This window comes from Bidens hawaiensis, unplaced genomic scaffold, assembly GCF_021521415.1.
Source record: "Bidens hawaiensis isolate Kalapana, Puna unplaced genomic scaffold, B.hawaiensis_p1.1 tig00000978_1, whole genome shotgun sequence".
Classification (NCBI taxonomy): domain Eukaryota; kingdom Viridiplantae; phylum Streptophyta; class Magnoliopsida; order Asterales; family Asteraceae; genus Bidens; species Bidens hawaiensis.
Genome location: NW_027491058.1, coordinates 99,516 through 119,101, shown reverse-complemented (window position 1 = coordinate 119,101; position 19,586 = coordinate 99,516).

Genomic DNA, 19,586 nt, shown 5'->3' with positions numbered 1-19,586 from the left:
TATATAATAAGACAAACGGGTATATATTTTTGAGTAAATAGGTATATCATCAAATCTCATACCTATAAAAACTATCAAAGTAATTTTATACCGGGTAGAATACATACAGTATTGCCCAATAGCCTAAAAGCCCCCTCTCTTCATTCATAAAAACGTGTAGGTCATATACATAATGAGAACAATATAAAACTTATGTTGTTTTTTTTTAAAGAAATAGAAGTGAGAAACAATAACCATTAAATCTATATATTTTCGTTTAATTTAATAACTAAAAATATAAATGATTCATTTTTGACAATTTTTTTTCTAGCAAGTGTTTTGTCTAGATATGTATTATCTACATAAAGGAATATGAAATGAAGATGATCCCATTTGATTTGTGACCATATTTTAATTCCCCACGCTTGACTATTTTATATTTGTTTACCTAAAGTATATACAGAAAACATCAAAATAATGTCATCATTCAAACTAAATAATTGTGACACTTGAGTTTTGCACAAATGACAACAACGTATAAAATATGAGGTGCATGTTTTAACAAAGAGGAAAACAAGATTCTTGAATATGATTATATTGCAAATACTTCTGGTAAGAAATTAAGTTTACCACAAATATGTTTTCAACAATGGTTATTTTAGCCGGTGATCCAACCGGTTACCTTATAAACTAGTAGGACAATTTTAAAACACACAAAGCAATAAACATTTATATGCGTTTTGTGCTTCGGTACTTGTAAGGACCCAGTTTCGGTACCCTACTTTGGCGTTGGATTTACTCATAAAACAGTCCTAAACATCAGAGTGAATTAAAATTTTCGCGGAATAATAAACTTCAAATATATAATACAAAATCATTCAAGTCTTTCCAAAATTAAACATCTTTTGTCTTTCAAAATAAAACATAAATTATAATAATATCATAACATTTTTCTCAAGTTGCCAGTGTCTTTAGTCCAATGCCATGTTCTTCACGCAAGCCAACTGCCTTAACATATTAACCTACGTGCATATTAAAAGTCAGCTACGCTGAGAGAGTTCTAATTAATCAGACATCATACAATACATTCACATACTTACATATATATACGTATCCGAAGATACATATTCATACTTAGCCTATTACCTTTCTGTCATGCATACATACATATACGTTTTGAGCATTTCTCCCTATAACCTTCGCATATATTGTTAGGGTCTGTTCCCTACATTCACAGATATTGTTAGGGTCTATTCCCTACATTCGCAGATATTATTAGGGTATGTTCCTTACATTCGCAAATTATAAGGGTCTGTTCCCTTTTTAACCATACATTCCATTCATCCGATAACCATACATACATTTCCTTATATAGACATACTTTCGTGCATGCTCATTTCATTACGTACTTTCATACATACTTATCTCATATTAGATATACTACACATTACTTTCCCTAACGATGCGTGCAATATCCGAAGATCGTTCACACACCGACAAGCATTCAATCATCACATTCATACCATATTATCACATCAATCATCATAGCATACACTTACCATTTAAGGTAAGTGTATTGACATTCACATTGAGTATGCACGAAGCCCTGAAAACATAACATGGAATGGGGCTAGAAACTCACGATTCCTCTCAGAGTTAATGGTAACTCCTTTCTTAACTGGGCATGGCTAACTGTATAACAATTACACGTATCAATTAACTATCAATACCCATATTATATTTCTAGTTTAATATAACCCTCAACGAACGGGGGTCAAGGGGCAGCACCCCTGGCAGTGAGGTTCTAGGGGCGGCAGCCCCTAGCGGGGTCCAAAGGGCAGAGCCCCTGGCTGGGTTAATTAGGATCGTATTCCTAGCGCCTATTAACCCCAATCATTCACACATCCAAAAATTAAGGTTTAAATAGTGTGTTTGATCGATTCATAGCTGCGGCCTAACCTTTGATTAATTAATCCACTAGATGTTAACGAATTTCAACAAGAATCGTTGTGTTTGATTTGTTTTTATCATTTTTATATAGATCTATGAATACTAAACGAGCCGAACAAGTTTTCGTTATAGACGTACCTTTAAACGAATCGGTATACGAACACGATCAAGTCTTGATGTCGGATTTGGCTCGTTACGACGTTCCAGCACCAACAAGCTCGAGTTTTCACCTTCGGATCTTGGCTCGGGATAAAGGAGGTTGTTTGTGTGTGTTTCTGAAAGTGTAGGCTATGGTGTAGAGATAGATAAAAATGGAAAAGATTAGGGTTTAAGGGGTATTTATACTCCCTTAAGCCCATGAACCTGTCACACCCCCATCTTAGGGCTAGGCGTGCGACCAACAGTTGGTACCACTTTTGTAAATAAATCAGAGTTAGCGGATTAAAGAGGAAATAAAATAGTGTGGGTTACAATATTTACATATATTCAAAAGACGGGATTTTAAAAGTTCCCGTTTAGTGTTTACAAAATATTACTTGTTTCATTACAAACCATCATTTCATTTTAAAGTTTAACAAAAATAATCCAAGCAATCGGATATCTTATACACTTCGTCATCCCAAGCTTCAAATCTTGATTACCTGCAAAATGTTTAGAAAATGCGTCAGCAACACATGCTGGTGAATATGCTGACGCTAAAATATTTTCTTTTACTTGATTACCCCTCGAGACATAGTTATGTCCGGCCCATCGTGCTTTAGGAATAGTCAAGCTTTAAAACAAATCACAATTATAAATAAAGTTTTCACAAAACACCCCAGCAAACACCGCAATGTTCGACACTAGTTAGGTACTATTCGCATACGCATGGTCACGCTCCCCTCATGGAAAGCGTCATTTGACTAGGTGTGGCGCGGTGTGCCCACCGTATTTATTACAACATATGTAAGGATCCAGATAAACGTACACGACAGCCTGAGGGCTAGCGTTTACTTTTGTTTATAACGTTTTAGAGACACGTAGTCCCATGTAATTCTTTTCATTTAATTTTTTTGAATCGATTCAAACAGGTTTTTAAAGTTTGGGGCGTATTCACCTTTTTCTTAGGATCAGCTTCAATACACTATCCGAGGGTCTTCACCTTTGCTATCTCGCACCTATAGTACGAGTATAGCCTTTTGTTAGTCGGATATACAATCCGGCTTAAGACCTTTAGTCTCTTTTTATAATCTTTACCTCGATTATAATTACTTTACTTTAAAACCTTTAGTTAAAAAGTATCCTTTCTTTCTTTTCTTTTATAATTTAAAACTCTTTCTTTTAACTTATTTACTTTTCTTTTCTTTTATAAGATAAACCTTTAGTTTGACTTATTTTACTTTTCTTAAAAATTCTTCGTTTCTTCTTCTCTAAGAAACGTATAACTTTATTTACTTTATTATTTAAGAATAATCATAATAACTTAAATAATATTCTATAACAAAGATTTATACATAATAATCACATTGATATTATATTCATATTTCTTTCTTTTCTTTTCTTTGTTATGTTTTCTTTTATTTATCGAGGTATCAAGTATTTCCTCGACTTTGGGTTTTAAGCCTTTTAATAATGTATTATCATTTTATTCTATTTGAGCATTATGCCTACCTTCTTTGGCTTATAAAACCCTTAGAAAATCGAGCAGCACTTCGACGCCGTCTCGTTTCTCAACATTTTGATCAACAGTTTTGCACGCTTAGCGAGGCACGCCAAATCTTCGTTTCTTGATCGGTACGTTCTTCAAGGTGGCTTGATAGGCCGTCTCCTTGATAGCACGATCTTCAAGATAACTTCGTCGGTATCATCGATTTAGTGCACATAAATCGAGGAAAACGTTGGTATTTTGGCACGGTTATCGAGAAAGCTTGGCACAAAATTCGAGGTAGTGAGAGAGGGATTACTTTAGAGAGAGAAAGTTGCTGTGAAATGGGTGTGAGGAGTGAGAGAGCCCAAGCCCTCTATTTATAGGCAAACAAGTGGCCCATCGCGATACGTGATGGCCCTTTGGCTAGCCCGTCGCGCATCGCGATGTAGGTTATCCTCGTCACCGGTAGCTCTGCCACGTGGCGTCACGTGGTGGACGCGGTGCCACGTGGCGATACATCATGCCACCGGTTGACACGTGTCAACACGTGTCACACATGTTAGACCACGTCATCGCGATAAGCGATGATATTGGCTCCTCGGCAATCGCGCATCGCCATAAGGCCATATCTTGGGTTTGTAACCAAGCCCTTCACGATACGAGATGGGCTTGTCCCTTGTCTAGTCGCGTATCACTATGGGACAGAAAGACAGATTTTCATTTTCAACCTTGAAGTTTAGAATTTGACATTTTTGGTCCTTTATCTTTGAAACTTGGTGTTTTAAACCCGAAACTTTCACGATGTTACATCCTCCCCACCTTGGAATGAATCTCGTCCGCGAGATTCGCTCTTAGAACAAGTGGGGGTACTTTTTCTTCATTTCGGATTCGAGTTCCAAGTGTATTCGGGGCCTCTTCGTGAGTCCCACTTTACTTTCACTATTTTCAACGTTCGTCTCTTTAATTTCTTTGTTTTCGAATCTTCTATCTGAATTGGTCGTTCAACGAATTTCAAATTTTCATTTATTTCTACATCTTTTAAGGGCATCGATAAGGATTCATCGGCTAGACACTTTCGTAGATTAGAGACGTGGAATACATCGTGTATCCCTTGCATTTCCTCGGGTAGTCACAATCGGTATGCAACAGTACCAATTCGTTCGAGTACCTCGAATGGTCCAACGAATCGAGGACTTAGCTTTCCTTTCTTACCGAAGCGAACAACGCCTTTCCATGGCGAGACTTTTAATAACACTTTGTCACCGACATTGAATTCCAACGGCTTTCGACGTACGTCGACGTAACTCTTTTGGCGATCACGTGTCGTCTTAAGTCATTCTCGGATTCGTAAGACTTTGTCGGTGGTTTCTTAGATTATCTCGGGTCCAGAAAATTGATTATCTCCGGTTTCAGACCAACACACGGGCGTTCTAAATTTTCGGCCATACAACGCTTTGAACGGTGCGGCTTGAATACTCGTGTGATAACTATTATTGTACGAAAATTCAATTAGGGGAAGATGGTCGTCTTAACTTCCACCTAAGTCTATCACACAAGCGCGGAGCATATCCTCCAACGTTTGAATTGTCCTTTCGCTTTGCCTATCAGTTTGTGGATGATAGTCGGTGCGAAGGTTTAACTTTGTGCCTAACGCTTGTTGGAAGCTTTTCCAGAAATGAGACATAAAATGACTGTCTCGATCAGAAATTATAGACAACGGTACTCCATGCAAAGCAACGATGTTGTTCATGTAGATACGCGCTAATATATCCATTGAGTATGACTCATTAATGGGTATGAAGTGTGCGGATTTTATTAGTCTATCCACAATAACCCAAATAGCATTATGTTGTCGAGTCGTTTTCGGGAGTTTCGTGATGAAGTCCATGGTTATTAACTCCCACTTCCAAACGGGAAGTTCGGGTTACTGAAGCAATCCCGATGGCTTTTGGTGTTCAGCCGTGGCTTTCAAACAAGTTAGACTTTCGCAACAAGCGAAGAGATGTCCTTTTTTATTTCATTCCACCAGTAGTTCGGTTTCGGGTTTTGGTATATTTTGTCACTACCGGGGTGCATCATGTACTTGAACTTGTGAGCTTCGCTCATGAACTTTTCACGCAAGTCTCCAACAATTGGTACCCAAATTCAGTTTCCCATTCTAAGTATACCATCGTCACCTTTGACTAGGAATTCAATGGTGCCGTTACGTTTTTCGTCAGAGATATTTTTTGCATTGATTGCTTGAATTTGTGCTAAACAGATTTGTTCGATCAGATCTTCTTGGAGCTCTAATCGTAGCGCTCGAACTCCTTTTGGCTTTTCATGTTCTTTATGACTCAAGGCGTTGGACACAACTTTGGCCTTACCTTCGTGATAGACGATTTCACAATCGTAGTCATTCAAAGTTTCCATCCAGTGCCTTTGACGCATTTTGAGTTCATTTTGTTCAAAAATATGTTTAAGACTCTTGTGATTGGTAAACACGACAAACTTGACTCCATAGAGATAGTGCCTCCATATCTTTAAGGCAAAGATTATGGCGCCTAACTCTAGATCACGAGTTGTGTAGTTCTTTTCGTGTACCTTGAGTTGACGAGAGGCGTAAGCGATTACTTTCTTGCGTTGCATTAGTACGCATCCCAAACCGGAGTGAGATGCGTCACTAATGACTACAAAATCCTCGGTACCTTCTGGCAAGGCCAGTATAGGTGCTTAGGTGAGTTTCTGTTTAAGTATATCGAACGCCTCGTGTTGTTTAGTTCCCCTTTCATATTTGATGTTCTTGCGGGTTACGAGGTTAGGGGATCGACTATACGAGAGAAATTTTTGATGAACCTACGATAATAGCCGGCCAAACCTAAGAAACTTTGGATCTCGGTTGGCGACTTTAGAATTTCCCACTTAAAGATAGCTTCAATCTTAGCGGGATCGACTTGAATACCATTCATGTTTATGATATGTCCAAGAAATTCTACTTCGCGAAGCCAAAATTCGCATTTCGAGAACATGGCGTACAATCTCTCGGTTCTAAGTAATTCAAGTAAGGTCGGAGGTAAGTTTCATGATCATTCTTAGACTTAGAATAAATAAGTATTTCGTCGATGAATACGATAACAAATTTATCCAAGTAAGGCTTACAAATTCGATTCATCATATCCATAAATGCGGCTGGGGTATTAGTAAGTCCAAACGGCAAGAACAGGAACTCATAATGTCCATACCTTGTTCGGAAAACGGTTTTCGGGATATCCTCGGATTGAACCTTAAGTTGGTGATAGCCAGAACGAAGATCGATTTTTGAGAAATGGCTTGCTCCTTGAATTTGGTCGAAAAGATCATCGATTCGAGGGAGTGGATAACGGTTTTTGATAGTGACTTTGTTCATTGCTCGATAGTCGATACACACCCTCATGGATCCATCTTTCTTTTTGACGAATAGAATTGGCGCTCCACACGGAGATGAACTTTGTCGGATAAAACCTTTCTCGAGTAACTCGTCAAGTTGTTTCTTCATTTCCTTCATTTCAGCCGGAGCTAGAAGGTACGGAGTCTTGGCGATTGGCGCGGTTCCAGGCATAAGATCGATCCTAAACTCCACTTCACGATTGGGAGGGATTCCAGGAAGTTCATCAGGAAAGACATCGGAAAATTCAGAAACAATGGGAACGTCTTTTATTTCTGTTGGTTTGGATTCCTCAATGACGTAGGCCACGAATGCTAAGCATCCTTGATTTAAACATTTGTTATCCCTAATCATTGAGATTATGCTAACTTGTCCAGCATCTTTGTCCCCTTCAATTCGAATGGTTCGTTTATTAGGGGCTTGAAGTTCAACAGTTTTGCTATTGCAAATGATACGAGCGTGGTTGTTGGATAACCAATCCATACCAAATACAATGCTAAAACCAGCAAGTTATTGGCAACAATTGAATAGGCAGAATATAACCGGCTAAAAGGATTTTTCCGTTTTCAAGGGCTTCGGAGATTTTAATGATTTCACCACTAGAGGTCTCGACGCTTAGAGTTTTATTTAGTTTTGTTCATGGTTCGTTTAATAGATTACAAAAGCTATAATCTATAAAACTTAAGTTGGCACCAGAATCAAACAAAACTCTAGCATACATGTCGTTGACTAGGAACGTACCGGTGATTGTTTCCGGAATGTCGGCCGCCTTTTTGGTGTCAAGCATGAAGACTCTTGCATGATGTTTCTTGGCTTGACCACTTCCACCCGCACCACTAGTCGTGGGTTTGTTCTTGGGGCACTCGAAGCCTAAGTATCTCATCTCTTTGCAGTTAAAGCAAGTCATTGTCTTTTTCCAACAATCGGCTGTTGCGTGGCCGGGTTTGTGACATGAGTCACAAACAATTGTGGTTGAAGACGGAGCAAAACGGCATTGCCCTTTGTGGTACTTTTTGCATGTCTCGCATGGCGTTGAATTTGAGTTGAATCCAGTTCTGTTTTGATTTACGCCTTTGCCCTTGAATCGGGCACTTCCTCCAGTCCTCTTGTTGTCCTGATTCGACACTACTTTCTTGTATTTTGCTTTGTTGCGGATCATGCCGCGCATCAGATATCCAGCCAACTCCATCGCAGATTCGGCGGTTTAAGGGAGGTGAGATCTTACCATATCTTGGATTTCCCGCGGGAGTCCCAAAATATATCGCGTGACTTTGTTGGACTCAGGGGTTACCAACTGGGGCACTAATCGGCAGTATTCATGGAATTTCGTGTTGTATTCGCGCAGATTAGTTCCTACGACTCTATGGCTTAAGAATTTTGATTGGATTTGATATGTCTCATGCATTGGGCATAACTTCACCATCATCATCTCCTTGAATTCCTCCCATGCCGGATTGTACAGAACTTGTCGGCCTTTGCTCAAAATCAACGTGTTCCACCATTCTAAAGCTTCGCTCTTGAACATTTGGGCAGAGTATTGGATTTTCTCTTGTTCGGAACATTTACTTATTATCACTATCGATTCCATTTTCTCAAGCCATCTTATGGTTGCAATGGCACCCTTATCGCCATAAAATTCCTTTGGTCCAAAATTCTTAAAATCTCTATACGAACAACTATCGATTTTCATCTTCTTAAACTTTTTCTTAATGCCATCATCGGCATTTTATTCATAAACACTTTCTTCGACGTGGGATGGTTTCGGGTGAGATTTGACAGACTTATGAGAGGGTTTAACAGATTGAGATTGTTTAGAGTGAGTTCTAACTGAGATTCAACCCTAACAACTTCTTTTATCATTTGTTGTATTTAATTCATGTATTTATCGGGTATTTGTTCTTCTTGTTCTTGTTCTTTTTCTTTATTTACCTGATTATTTACTTCCTTTCGGGAAGCTTCAGCGTCATTTTGGTTTGACATTTCTGAAACTTTAAATAACATTTTTCTTAGACACACATTTTCATTTATTACAGATGTATATATATACCGTAAATGATATATATATATATATATATAATATTACAACACACTTTTATATACATCTTCACTTGATGTATATATCCTTATCCTTATTCCACATACAACGTCACAAAGATTATTAAACATAAACAACTTCAAACATAAACAACTCTCACAACACAACACTCACATTCCCTCATCTCTTCAGTCCTTTATAAACTTCTTCACCATTTTAGTCATTTTGTTACACTTTCGCAGAAGTTTTTCTCCCATCTTCTTCTTCTTTCCATCACTGCTATTTTCTTCTGCAAGTCATCGGTCTCATGTAAGGATCTGTCCAGATGTTCCTCTTGGGACCGTGGAATCTCATTTGGGTATCCATATCTTGGTGGCGGATCGCGGTACCCCATCATGACTATATCGTAGTGGTGTCTTGGGTTTGGGTATGACGATGATATCACGTCAGATGGATAGTTGAAAAATGCCACATCAGCTTCATTTTGTTGGCGGATCTCATTCGCTTGCTCTTAGACTGACGGAATGTTACCATGATATGGCGGGAAATTTGGTGGATATGCATTCCTTAATCTTTGAAGATATTGAACATACAGGTCTACAGATCCATACTTTGAATTCTTGTGAAAGAAAAGTTGCACGCATCCTTGGCTGGGCGAGCAATCACAGTCAGATGGTTCTTCTATTGGAGTTGTTTTTTCCTCGGGCTCTTCTTCGGGTTCTTCTTTGGATTCTTCTTCCGGATCCTCTTCTTCCTCAGGGTCTTCTTCCTCCATCAATTTCGCAGTCTTGTGCACCATCTGGGGTATGCGGAAACTTTCATATGACATCATTACACGCATCCTTGGCTTTCGTAGTGGTCCTTTAGAAAAGTTGGGGTGAGAATTCACATCATCGAGAGTAGATGTTTCGGTATGCCACCTTCTTTGATCGGAATGGCATTGCATCCAATCGGACGAGTCGGATTTCGGTTCCTCCTTTATTTGTTTGTTGGAGAGGAATGCGTACGACAGATGAGGATTCAGCGGTTGATATGTTGGGATCTCGGACATATGGTATGTTGGAACTTCGAAAGGATGGTACGTTGGTACATCGGATGGATGGTACATCAGTATGCTCGATGGGTGGTAACTTGAGTGTCTTGGGGGATCATTCCTTGACATCGGTGGATCATCAGGTAGGATGATCCGACAGTGTTCAGTGCTGGGGAAATATATTGGTTTGGTTCGGTCAATCAATACGTCTTGGTTAAAGAAGGCCTCATAATAATCTTCACTCATGTTATCTTTTAGTAATGGTTCGGGAATTCCGGCTCGTCTTGCGTCACGCGTGAAGCTTTCCATTAGCTTGTGGAATGACATCTATTGGGTGGTTTAAATTAAGGAGAGAAAGAAAAGGTTACCAGCCTATCTTATCCCTGTTCAAAAAAAAACAAGTAATAAAAAATATTTTTCCTATTTACTTGGATGGAAGCTTAGGTATTATTATTTAACACCTAATTCGCTAAAATCGATGGCTCCGATACCAACCTTGTCACACCCCCATCTTAGGGCTGGGCGTGCGACCAACAGTTGATACCACTTTTGTAAATGAATCACAGTTAGCGGATTAAAGAGGAAATACAATTAGCGTGGGTTACAATATTTACATGTATTCAAAAGACGGGCTTTTAAAGTTCCCGTTTAGTGTTTACAAAATATTACTTGTTTCACTACAAACCATCATTTCATTTTAAAGTTTAACGAAAAATAATCCGAACCATCAGATATCTTATACACTTCGTCATCCGAAGCTTCTAATCTTGATTACCTGCAAAATGTTTAGAAAATACATCAGCAACACATGCTGGTGAATATGCTGAGGCTAAAATATTTTCTTTTACTTGATTACCCCTCAAGACATAGTTATGTCCGGCCCATCGTGGCTTAGGAATAGTAAAGCTATAAAACAAATCACAGTTATAAATAATGTTTTCACAAAACACCCCAGCAAACATTGCAGCGTTCGACACTAGTTAGGTACTATTCGTATAAACATGGTCATGCTCCCCTCATGGAAAGCGTCATATGACCATGTGTGGCGCGGTGTGCCCACCGTCTTTATTACCACATATGTAAGGATCCAGAAAAACGTACATGAAAGCCTGAGGGCTAGCGCTTACTTTTTTTATAACGTTTTAGAGTCACGTATTCCCATGTAATTCTTTTCATTTAATTCTTTTGACTCGATTCAAAAAAGTATGTAAAGTTTGGGGCGTATTCACCTTTTTCTTTGGATCAGCTTCAATACACTGCCCGAGGTCTTTCCCTTTGCTATCTCGCACCTATAGTACGAGTATAACTTTTTGTTAGTCGGATATACAATCCGGCTAAAGACATTTAGTCTCTTTTTATAATCTTTACCTCGATTATAATTGCTTTACTTTAAAACCTTTAGTTAAAAAGTATTCTTTTTTTTTTCTTTTATAAGTTAAAACTCTTTCTTTTAACTTATTTACTTTTTTTTTCTTTTATAAGATAAACCTTTAGTTTGACTTATTTTACTTTTCTTAAAACTTCTACATTTCTTCTTCTCTAAGAAACGTATACCTTTCTTTTCTTTATTATTTAAGAATAATCATAATAACTTAAATAATAATCTATAACAAAGATTTATATATAATAATCACATTGATATTATTTTCATATTTATTTCTTTTCTTTTCTTTGTTATGTTTTCTTTTATTTATCGAGGTATCGAGTATTACCTCGACTTTGGTTTTTAAGCTATTTAATAATTTATTATTATTTTATTTGGGCATTATGCCTACCTTCGTTGGCTTATAAAACCCTTAGAAAATCGAGAAACACATCTACGTCGTCTCGTTTCTCGAACTTCTTGATCAACAGTTTTGCACGCTTATCGAGGCATGCCAAATCTTCGTTTTTGATCGGCACGTTCTTCGAGGCGGTTTGATATGTCGTCTCCTTGGAAGTACGATCTTCATGATAACGTCGTCGGTATCATCGGTGTAGTGCACGTAGATCGAGGAAAACGTTGGTATTTTGGCACGGTTATCAAGAAAACTTGGCACAAACTTCTAGGTAGAAAGAGAGAGGGATTATTTTAGAGAGAGAAAGTTGTTGTGAAATGGGTGTGAGGAGTGAGAGAGCCCAAGCCCTCTGTTAATAGGCAAACCAATGGGCCCATTGCGATACGCGATGGCCCTTTGGCTAGCCCGTCGCGTATTGCGATTTAGGCTATCCTCTTCACCAGTAGCTCTGCCACGTGGCGGACGTGGTGGCACGTGGCGATACATCATGCCACCGGTTGACACGGGTCACACATGTCAGACCACGTCATCGCGATACGCGATGACGTTGGCTCCTGGCGATCGCGTATCGCCATGAGGCCATATTTTGGGTTTGTAACGAAGCCCTTCGTGATACGCGATGGGCTTTTCCCTTTTCTTCCCGCATATCGATATGGGACAGAAAGACAAATTTTCATTTGAACCTTGAAGTTTAGAATTTGACATTTTTGGTCCTTTATCTTTGAAACTTGGTATTTTAAACACGAAACTTTCACGATGTTACAGAACCTAAGGCCCATTACACCTATGATTCCATCTTTTAAAGTCAAAGCCCACTTTCTAATAGTTTATTTAATCTAGATTGATACACGACACGTTATTGAATAAATGAAATTTTTTTTATTTATTATTAAAAACAGGATGTTACAAGTCATCTCTTCTTAAAGAGGTTCGTCCCCGAAACCTAACTATTACTTAAACAAATTCGGGTAAAACTTGCGCATCTCTTTTTCAGCTTCCGAAGTGGCATCCGATCCTTTACAATGCTTCCATATCACTTTCACCAAAGGGATGACTTTGTGACGGAGTTGCTTTTCCTTGCGGTCAACGATCTCTACGGGCTGTTCAGTATAGTTTAACTGATCATCAAACTCAATATCTACTAATGGCACATGTGACGTGTCATCAGTTAGGCATTTTTTCAGATGACAAACATGAAAGGTAAGATGAATTCCTTCTAGCTCCTTGGGTAAATCTAGCTTGTAAGCTACTTCACTACACCATCCACAATCTTAAACGGTCCAATGTACCTTAGGCTTAACTTTCCTCTCTTCCTGAAATGATAACTCCCTTCCAAGGCGAGACCTTGAGCATCATATTATCACCAATGTTAAACTCGATCGGTCGTCGCCGCTTATCAGCATATGACTTATGTCGGTCTTGAGTAGCTTTCATTCTTCCTTTGATTTGATCGAACCTTGAAGAGGTTTCTTGCACAACTTCCAAGCTTCTGAGCTCTTTCTAACCAATCTCTCCCCAACATACAGGGGTTCTACAACGTCTTCCATACAACAATTCAAACGGTGGCATACCAATACTTGAATGGTAGTAGTTGTTATAGGAGAACTCTGCAAGATGAAGATGATCATCCCAACTGTCTCCAAAGTCTAAAACACAAGCACGGAGCATATCCTCAAGGGTTTGGATAGTCCTTTCAGAGTGCCCATCTGTTTGAGGATGATACGCCGTACTGATGTTCAATCTCGTTCCCATAGCTTCATGGAACTTCTTCCAGAATCTTGAAGTAAAGTGAGTATCTTTATCAGACACAATCGATAACAAAACTCCATGTTTAGCAACAACCTCTTTTATGGACACATTTGCTAATGTTTCTGACGAGATAGCCTCTCGTATAGGCAGAAAGTGAGCACTTTTAGTCAAACGGTCCACTATCACCCAAATGGTATCATGATGTTTAGCTGTACGCGGTAGCTTAGTTATGAAATCCATGGTGATGTGTTCCCATTTCCATTTCGGTATCTATAACGGCTGCATCTTCCCATAAGGTTTCTGGTGTTCAACTTTGACTTGCAAACAAGTTAAGCACTTACTAACGTAATCTACTACATCATTCTTCATACCCGACCACCAGTAGTCTCTTTTCAGGTCCTAATACATCTTGGTGTATCTTGGATAAATCGAATATCTCGACTTGTGAGCTTCATCTAAGATTTGACCCCTAAGATTTCCATGGCATGGAATCCACATACGGTCAAACCTAGTCTTCACACCATAAGTGTTATCCATCAGCTCATTTTGCTGTCCGAAAATCCTTTCTTTCTTCATTACTCCCTCATCTGTAAGCACCTCAGACTGCACTTTGATGATTTCTTTAAAGAGATCTGAGTTACTGATAAATTTATAAGACTTCACCGTCACAATGACTTCTTCATTGTTACGGCTTAGCGCGTCAGCAACCATATTAGCTTTACCATGATAGTATTTGATATCGCAGTCATAGTCATTTATCAACTCCAACCATCTCATTTGTCTCATGTTCAACTCTTTCTGCTCTAAGAAGTACTTCAAACTCTTGTGATTGGTGTAAATAGTACATTTAGTACCATATAGGTAATGTCTCCATATCTTGAGAGCATACACTACTGCTGCTAGCTCTACGTCATGCATCGGGTAGGCACTTATATGAAATTTCAACTGTCTAGACGCATAAGCTATAACCTTTCCTCATTGCATTAGCACGCAACCTAACCCACGATGCGAGGCATCAGTACAAACAACCAAATCCTTGTCACCATCGGGTAGTGAAAGGATTGGAGCTTATGTGAGTCTCTTCTTTAATTCTTCAAAAGCTTCTTCCTAAAACTTACCCCAATTGAATAATACAGACTTTCGAGTCATAACGGTCAACAGTGCGGTTATCTTAGAGATGCCTTCAATGAATCTCCTATAACAGCCAGCCAACAATAGAAGTTGCGTATATCAGTAGGGTTTTGCGGAGTTTTTCAATTCATTATTGCCTCGATCTTAGCTAGGACCACATTAATCCCTTCAGGATTGATCACGTGACCTTCAAACTGTACCTCACGCTATGACGAATGACTTCATTCGTTATATGGTCTGATTCGTTGTCTCCTCAAGGCGAATTAACGGATGACGAATGAATAAGGTCATTCGTTACTCATATAGGGTGAATGGGGGCTCATTCGTTACAGATTTCTAATTTCTAATCATAACTAAATCTTCAATTTTTGTTTTGATTTTTAGCGAATAAATTGAAGCAAAATAGCTATTAAATAATGTCTTTAGTTTACTAGAGACATCGACATCTTTTTTTAGCTCGGTGGAAAGAAAACCCTTTTCCTTAGGACCCTCTCAAATAGAAATAGAGAACGAAGTAACTAGAAAGGTTGTTATAATCGCCTTCTTCTAGAGGGATCATCTAGAAAGCGAGTCGTTTTGATTTGATGAATATATTCAAAAAAAGCTATCATAGATGTTATGGGCATCCTTTTTTTGTTTGTAAGATGGGTATCGTATTTTGTAAGTTGGTTCACATCTTAAATCTAGAAATTTATCCATTTTCCATAAAGGAGCCGAATGAAACCAAGTTTCATGTTCGGTTTGAATTAGAGACGTTCAAAATGATGAATCGACGTCGACTATAACCCCTAGCCTTCCAAGCTAACAATGCGGGTTCGTTTCCCGCTACCCGCTCTATCTCCTTTTATATTTTTATATTTAGTCTATTATCTTACTATATTTATATTTATCTTAAATACTCTAACTCTAATTAATACGTCATTCATGATTGAATGCAACCTCATTCGTTATGATTGCTTAACGAATAACCAGCGATTCGTTCAATAATGGCGAATGAGCATCAGCCTTATCCATCTTTGACTCTTAGATCAAAGTCAAAATCGATAAGAACAGCAACAATCAACATACACCAAATTCTCAATTATGCCTCAAATCTTGACGAAATAACACAAAATTGGTATCATTAGGATCGTATTCCCAGCGCCTACTAACCCCAATCATTCAAACATCCAAACATTAAAGTTTAAATGGTGTATTTGATCGATTCATAGCTACGGCCTAACCTTTTATTAATTAATCCACTAGATGCTAACGGATTTCAACAAGAATCGTTGTGTTTGATTCGTTTTTACCATTTCTATATAAATCTAGGAATACTAAACGAGCCGAAAAAGGTTTCGTTATAGACGTACCTTAAAATGAATCGTTATACGAACATGATCAAGTCTTGATGTCGGATTTGGCTCGTTACTGTCACACCCCCATCTTAGGCCTAGGAGTGCGACCCAACAGTTGGTACCACATTTGTAAATAAATCAAAGTTGTGGGTTATTAGCGGAAGACTTTATGAAACATGTGGATTTAAAGTTAAAATATTTACATTACAAAAGACGAGACGGAAGTCTCGTTTTTGATTTACTTATTTATAAGTTTTAACAAAAATAATCATATTTTAATATTCAAACAAAATATCCGAGCCATCGGATTCTTGAGCCCTTCGTCCTTTAAGCTCTAATCTTGGTTTCCTTCAAAATATTAGAAAATACGTAAGCAACGAATGCTGGTGAATATGCTGACGCTAAAATATTTTCTTTTACTTTGTTACCCCTCGAGGGTTATGAAAGCCTCGGCCCATCTTGGCTTAGGAATAACAAAGTTAAAACAATATCATTATAAATTCGAGTCTCTACACTAGGTCACCCCAGCAAAACACCGCAGCATTTCGACATACTTAGGTACCATAAATACAACTGAATAGGGGGCTCATTGGCAAGACCGGAGGGGCTAGGTCGGAAATCAGGGTGGTTGCACGTATAAATACCCTTCAAAAGTAAGTAAATAGATCCGACACATATAAAATGTATCGAACCCCCCCACATGGTAGCGATCCAACTAAAGATTTTGATTCCAGTGGGGACAGCTATGATCATGGTAGCTGCGGTGAAGTAGGCACGCGTATACACATGGTCAGTCTCACTCGAACGTGCTTAGGTCCGGCCCATCGTGGCTGGAGGTCGTGACCAAGCGTGGTACGATGTGCCCACCGCATTTAACCACATATGTAAGGATCCAGACAAACGTATATTATAGCCTGAGGGCTAGGCTTTTACTCTTATTCATAATGTTTTTAGAGACAATTAGTCTCATGTAAATTTTTTCATATAACACGTTGACTCGTTTGAAAACAAGTTTGTAAAAGTGGGGGCGTATTCACGTTTTCGCTTTGGGATCGGCTTCAACACCGTCCGAGGGTCTTTCCCTTGCTATCTCGCACCTATAGTACGAGTATAACCATTTGTTAGTCGGATATACAATCCGCCTTAAGACCTTTAGTCATATTTTATAAACTCCACCTCGATGAACTTTTAGTTCAAAACCTCTTTTACTTTAAAACCTTTAGTTTTAATAGTTATTTTATAAACCTTTAGTTTATTTATAAAACCCGACGTTTCTTCTTCTCTAAGAAACGTATTCTTTTTCTTTATTATTTAAGAATACTCATTATTACTTAAATAATAATTTCATAACAAAGAATATATATTAAACAAATATATAGTATTCAGATTCTATCTTTGTTCTTTTCTTTGTTATGTTTTCTTTTCATTTCTTTTTATCGAGGTATCGAGTATAACCTCGGCTTAAGGTTTAAGCCTTTAATATAATATTATATTATATTCATTTGACATTACGCCTAACCTTGTTGGCGTTTTGGAAACCCTAAGGATTCGAGCAGCACTCCCACGCCGCTTGATTTCTTTTGCCTCCTTGATCAACACTTCTTTTTGTACGCCAAACGAAACCACCAATCTTTATCACTCGTTGGCACACTTCTCGAGGCACCAACACTTCACGGCACGCACTCCGAGATGATTGTCGGGACGTCGGAATAGTATCACCTTCTTGATATACACGTCGTCGGGAAATGGCACGAGTATCGAGGTATGGAACGCTTATCGAGGAATCAAGATACGTTTATCGGGATGGATCGAGGGTACGAACTTCGAGGTGTAGAGAGATGTTAGAGAGAGAAAGCAAAACAAGTTTTGGTGTATGGAGAATGAGAACCCGGACCTTGCTATTAATAGACAATTTCTAGTGTCACATCGCGGTACGCGACGGCCTTCTAGGCACCCGTTGCGTACCGCGACGTAGCCCAGGCCAGTCATAACGTAGGTCTGCCACATGTTGCTACATGGTAGAAGATGTGCCACGTGTTGATACGTGGCGGACATTGTGCCATGTGTGGCCACGTGGCGGGACACGTGGCAACCGGTGTGCCATGTGTGGCCACGTGGCAGGCCACGCGTCTCGCTGACACCCCATCGCATATCGCGAAACGTCTCTCTTCTGAGCCATCGTGTAGCGTGATGGGTCAAGAAATCAGAATTTTCCTTTTTAACCTTGGAGTTTGTGGGGGTATTTCTTTCTCAATTCTGATTCAAGTTCCCAAGTATATTCGGGACCTCTACGCAAGTCCCATTTAACTTTCAAATTTTCAATGTTCGTCTTTTCAATTTCTTCGTTTTCGAATCTTCTATTTGAATTAGACGTTCTACGAATTTTAAATTTTCATTTATTTCAATGTCTTTTAATGGCATAGCTAAAGATTCATCGGTTAAACATTTACGCAGAATCGAAACGTTGAATACATCATGTATCCCTTGCGTTTCCTCGGGTAGTCACAAACGATATGCAACAGTACCGATTCGTTCAAGTACCTCAAAGGGTCCAACGAATCGAGGACTTAACTTTCCTTTCTTACCGAAGCGAACAACGCCTCTCCAAGGCGAAACTTTCAATAACACTTTATCACCAACATTGAACTCCAACGGCTTACGACGGACATCGGCGTAACTCTTTTGGCGATCACGTGCCGTCTTAAGTCATTCTCGGATCTGAAGAATTTTGTCGGTAGTTTCTTGGACTATCTCGGGTCCAGATAATTGATTATCTCCAGTTTCAAACCAACACAAAGCGTTCTACATTTTCGACCATATAATGCCTCGAATGGTGCGGCTTGAATACTCGTGTGATAGCTATTGTTATATGAGAATTCCATTAGGGGTAAGTGGTCGTCCCAACTTCCTCCTAAGTCTATCACACAAGCGCGGAGCATATCTTCCAATATTTGAATTGTTTTTTCGCTTTGCCCATCAGTTTGTGGATGGTAGGCGGTGCTAAGGTTCAACTTCGTACCAAGCGCTTGTTGGAAGCTATTCCAAAAATGAGACGTGAAACGGCTGTCTCGATCAGAGATTATTGATAATGGTACTCCATGCAAAGCAACAATGGTATTTACATAAATACGCGCTAATTTGTCCATTGAATATGACTCATTGATGGGTATAAAATATGCAGACTTTGTCAATCGGTCCACGATAACCCAAACTGCATTATGTTGACGAGTCGTTTTAAGGAGTTTGGTAATGAAATCCATAGTGATTAACTCCCACTTCCATACAGGAAGTTCAGGTTGCTGAAGCAATCCCGAAGGCTTTTGATGTTCAGCCTTGACTTTCAAACAAGTTAAACATTTCGCAACATGCGAAGCGACATCCCTTTTCATCCCGTTCCACCAATAGTTAGACTTGAGATTTTGGTACATTTTGTCGCTCCCGGGATGCATCATATACTTGGATTTGTGAGCCTCATTCAAAATTTTCTCGCGCAAGTCTCCAACGATTGGTACCCAAATTCTATTGCCGAGTCTAAGGATATCATCGTTACCCTTGACTAGCAAG